Raw genomic sequence first — 5,415 nt, forward strand, 5'->3', positions numbered from 1 at the left:
GAGTCTCACTGGGTCACAATGGGTCACAGAACAATACCAAAAGGCTGTGACCTTATCTCTAACTCCTTCACCCATCCTTCCTGTTCAAAATGGCACTTTACATCTCATATTATGTGATTGATGTGTAAGCTTATTTTCCTTTGGGGCTTCTTGTGTTCCTACCTCTGAGCTGGGACACCAGGGTTAAAGTCCTACCTGATTCAGAGGTGTGTAATGCCATCCCTGTTCAGATTAATTAGGAAATATCTATTCTTCTCTCTCACCTCACCCAAATCTGAATATATAAACTTACACATAAGCATTTAAAACCATCATGTTGTGCCGATTGGCTTTCATCACTGAGTCAGCAAACCTGAACTTGAGATAGTTGTTCAGTCATATTCCATTTCTCTGCTGGTTGAACTGGTTTCCAGTCTCTTGCTAAGTTCCTTTAAAAAGATGATTTTAGAATTTAATCTTTAAAAGGAAGTCAATGCCCATTTGCATCGTTAACGTCCTCAAAGTCATTGTTGGCACATGGGTTTTATATTGAGAATACAGCAGACTTCCCCCTTCCCTGTATGAACAAGAACATAACTACTTGCAATATTTGATACAGCTTTTTGTACAATATTAAAAGCACTGGATTTGTAATATTTTTACCTTACCCTCTCATTATCTTTCACCGACAACACAACATGGCATCCCATAACATTCCAACAAAACTTCAGGCTAGCGTTCAGAAGGTTGTTTTAGAATGCATCTGTACAGTTGATGTTTCCATCAGACCTTCACATTCACATGAATTGTTCAGGTTTGGATTTATCAATGAATGTCAATCTGCAATTTATTTTGTTTTATTTGGACCTATTGGTAGGGAGGGACGATCACACAGTCCTTATGGAAGATAAGTCAGTCTTCACATTGAGGGCATTGTTCACCCCGTGACATGACACCACATAACTTAATACCTAGTGATATGTCAGCTTTATTTCTGACTTGATTTTTTTATTGTTGTCGATAAAAACAACCAAGTGATTTGATAGGCCAATTTAGAGAACAGTTGTGAGCCAACAACATTATTGTGAATCTGGAGTCACGTGGGCAGACTGAGTAAGGACAGCAAACCCCTGAAGGATATTTGGCTATGAGGTATGTTTGTTTTCTTACAATTTGGTATTTTCACCATCATTAATAATGAATCATTTTACCCCAGATGTATTATTTAATTAAATTGAAATTCCCCAGCTGTCATGATGCCATTTGAACTCATGATTCCAGAATATTAGTCTGGGTCTCCACGTTAAAAACCAAGTAACATTATCACAACTCTGCTCCCATCCCTGTAGGGTGAGGAATATTTGAAATTTGCACTCCTTTTTGTGTGGAAGAAATGCTTCCTGACATCACAGTTGAACACTGTAGCTCTAATTATAAAATTATATCCCTTTGCTCTGGATTCCCTTGCCAGAGGAAATCGTTTATCTATTCTATCAAATCCTTTAATTACATTAAACACCACAATTAGATTACCCTTTAATCTTCTACACTGAAGAAAATATAAACCCAGCCATTGCAGTTTGTCTTGATAATTTAACACTTCTAGCCCCGTTATGATTCTGGTGAATTTGTCCTACATCTTTTCATGCTCTCAATGAAGAGTCATTGTGGATTTCTGGCTGAAAGCCCAGACAACTAGTGGAGAGCTAAAACATCTAGGCCCCTGCTTAATTGACATCATTGGCCGATCAATTTCACAATGTACCTTTACTCAAGCCTAAGTGCTTTCAAGAGCAGTCTGGTTTCAGATATTGAAAGTTAAAGAGTCTAGATGTTTGACATTTATATTGGATTACATTGAATGGAATACTTTGTTAAAGCATAGTGGGTTCACGATCATGGTAAGTTACAAATGAATCTCTTTTTAAAGTTTTGTTTTACATCAGCAACTATCACCATAAGGTTCATTATTTTTATACAGTGTACAATGGTTGAATGGGCATAGATGTGCCATATTTCAGCATGAGGCATGATGGATAATACTTTTGGTGGGGGGATATAGCATGGCCAGAAGGTCATGAGGAGTATCTTGTGGGCTCATGACCTGAACCACCCTGCACTCCTAAAAGACCCAAATGAAAACCAAAAATCCCAGGACTAGGGTAGGAAATCCCAGAACTGATCGTTTTTTGGAAGAAGTAACAAAGAGGATTGATGAGGGCTGAGCAGTAGGCGTGATCCAGATGGACTTCAGTAAGGCGTTTGACAAGGTTTCCCCATGGGAGACTGGTGAGCAAGGTTAGATCTCATGGAATACAGGGAGAACTGGCCATTTGGATACAGAACTGGCTCAAAGATAGAAGACAAAGGGTTGATTTTCAGACTGGAGGCCTGTGACCAGTGGAGTGCCATAAGGATCGGTGCTGGGTCCTCTACTTTTTGTCGTTTATATAAATTATTTAGATGTGAGCTTAAGAGATAAAGTTAGTAAGTTTGCAGATGACACTAAAATTGGAGGTGTAGTGGACAGTGAAAAAGGTGACCTCAGATTGCAATGGGATCTTGATCAGATGGGCAAATGGGCTGAGGAGTGCAGATGGAGTTTAATTCAGATAAATGTGAGGTGCTGCATTTTGGGAAAGTAAATCTTAGCAGGACGTCTACACTTAATGGTAAGGTCCTTGGAGTGTTGCTGAACAAAGAGACCTTGGAGTGCAGGTTCATAGCTCCTTGAAAGTGGAGTCACAGGTAGATAGGATAGTGAAGAAGGTGTTTGGTATGACTTCCTTTATCCGTCAGAGTATTGAGTACAAGAGTTGGGAGGTCATGTTGCATCTGTACAGGATATTGGTTAGACCACGTTTGAAATATTGCGTGTAATTATGGTCTCCTTCCTATCAGAAAGATGTTGTGAAACTTGAAAGGGTTCAGAAAAGATTTACAAGGATGTTGCCAGGGTTGGAGGATTTGAGCTACAGGGAGAGGCTGAACAGGCTTGGGCTGTTTTCCCTGGAGCATCAGAGGCTGAGGGTTGACCTTAAAGAGGTTTATAAAATCATGAGGGGCATTGATAGGGTAAGTAGACAAAGTCTTTTCCCTGAGGTGGGGGAGTCCAGGTTTACGGTGAGAGGGGAAAGATATAAAAGAGACCTAAGGGGCAACTTTTTCACGCAGAGGGTGGTACGCATGTATGAAATGGGCTGCCAGAGGAAGTGATGGAGACGAGTACAATTGCAACATTTAAAAGGCATCTGGATGGGTTGGAAGGGTTTAGAGGGATATCGATTAGGTGGTGGCAGATGGGACTATGTGAAGGGGTATGGGTGGGTTGTGGGTTGGTGTGGACTTGTTGGGCCTATCTCCACACTGTAAGTAATCTAATCTAACCTTTGCTTTTCAGATATCTGGTCAGCATGAACAAGTTGGACTGAAGGGTTTGTTTCCGTGCTGTACATCTCTATGACTCTGTGACTCTATAACTGGATCCTGGCTGCAATTCTTCAACTGTAATATCCCAAATGTGTATTTCAGAGTCCTACGGTACCTTTTTTTTAAATTGTATTTTTAACCATCCCTTTTCTCTTTATAAATTTGTGAAAACCTTTGGTGTTGATAAATTTAACATTTGATATTTTTGCAATCTTTTTCTTGTGTTCCCTTTCTGTAGCTTTTACCATCCTCAATACCTCGTTACTGTTTTTTAAATTTCCTCCGATCTATAGAATCTCTTCTGTTCTTCGCATTCGTTCGAACTCTGTCTTTTACTTTTGTATTAACTCTCACATCCTTTCCTGATGAAGGTTATTCCATAAAGAATGCAGAACGGTGGCACGGTGGCACAGTGGTTAGCACTGCTACCTCACTGTGCCAGAAACCAGGGTTCAATTCCCGCCTCAGGCGACTGACTGTGTGGAGTTTGCACATTCTCCCCGTGTCTGTGTGGGTTTCCTCCCACAGTCCAAAGATGTGCAGGTCAGGTGAATTAGCCAGTCTAAATTGCCCATAGTGTTAGGTGAAGGGGTATGGGTGGGTTGTGGGTTGGTGTGGACTTGTTGGGCCTGTTTCCACACTGTAAGTAATCTAATCTAACCTTTGCTTTTCAGGTATATGTCTCAGGATTGTACCAAATGCTTCTTTCTCCTGTTCATTAGTCCTTTTAACCATGACAGTTTTACCCAGAACTCCTGAGGTCAATTTCAGCCACATCCATGGTCTTCCTAAACTAAATTTTAAATTTAAAACCTGAATTCATGGCTCACCCATCTCCCTCTCAAATGTAATGTCAAATTCTATCAGAATAGAGCACAAATGGGCGAGCTAAATGTTCCTTTACTGCCAAATCGCTGACTGATTCAGGCTCATTATTTCTCACCAAGTCTAATGCGATCAGTTACTTTGTGAGTTCAGGAACATATTGTTCTGGAATATTGGACACAATATTCCAAGCAAGGCATGTCAATGATTTTGTTCAGGTTTAGTATTACCTCTGTTAGTTTTTATTCTATTCCCTGGCTTGGATAACCAAATATCCCAACTAACTTTTATAACAGTTTCATCAATTTTTTTCTTTACTTTTGTCTGATATGTGTGTGTATCTGATATCTGAAGTCTGTCTGCTCTTCCACTCATTTTAAAGTGCTCTTAGCGCAATCATTTAGCACACATGTCCTCTCCCGATCTCCCGCCCAAATTTCACTGCCTTGTATTTTTCTACAGTAACATTTGCCTGACCATCACACATACAATTAATCCTCGATTATTATATCTTCCTGAAGTCACTTAGCTACACTTTACACTTCACTTTGCTTTTTCCTCTGTGTTACCAGCAATTTGAGATGTGAAAAAAAGTAAAGGTATGGTTTTAATGCTAAGAGTTTGGGGCCATTAAAGGTAGAAGTTTCAAAGTTGTGAAGCCAGAGAGGTAGGTGGCTCAGGAGAGTAGACATAGTTACACTCTGAGGAAGTCATAGAGTCATAGAGATGTACAGCATGGAAACAGACCCTTCGGTCCAACTTGTCCATGCCAATCAGATATCCCTACCCAATCTAGTCCCACCTGCCAGTACCCGGCCCATATCCCTCCAAACCCTTCCAATTCATAAACCCATCTAAATGCCTCTTACATGTTACAAATGTACCAGCCTCCACCACTTCCTCTGGTAGCTCATTCTATACACGTGCCATCCTCTGCATGAAAAGGTTGCCCCTTAGATCCCTTTTATATCTTTCCATTCTCACCCTAAACCTATGCCGTCTAGTTCTGGACTCCCCCACCGCAGGAAAAAGACTTTGTCTATTTATCCTATCCATGCCCCTCATAATTTTGTAAACCTCTATAAGATCACTCCTCAGCTTCCGACGCTCCAGGGAAAACAGCCCCAGCCTGTTCAGCCTCTCCCTGTAGCTCAAATCCTCCAACCCTGGCAACATCCTTGT

General features: G+C 40.7%; 1 long non-coding RNA gene across 1 annotated transcript in view; it reads left to right on the top strand.

Moving 5' to 3' along the window:
* Positions 1-3,392: 3,392 nt before the first annotated feature.
* Positions 3,393-5,415, top strand: part of LOC122564904 — a 31,126-nt gene continuing 29,103 nt past the window's right edge. Inside the window, exon 1 of the long non-coding RNA XR_006316039.1 lies at positions 3,393-3,519. This is a non-coding gene — a long non-coding RNA (uncharacterized LOC122564904). The remainder of the gene's footprint in view (positions 3,520-5,415) is intronic.

This window comes from Chiloscyllium plagiosum, chromosome 2, assembly GCF_004010195.1.
Source record: "Chiloscyllium plagiosum isolate BGI_BamShark_2017 chromosome 2, ASM401019v2, whole genome shotgun sequence".
Lineage (NCBI taxonomy): Eukaryota > Metazoa > Chordata > Chondrichthyes > Orectolobiformes > Hemiscylliidae > Chiloscyllium > Chiloscyllium plagiosum.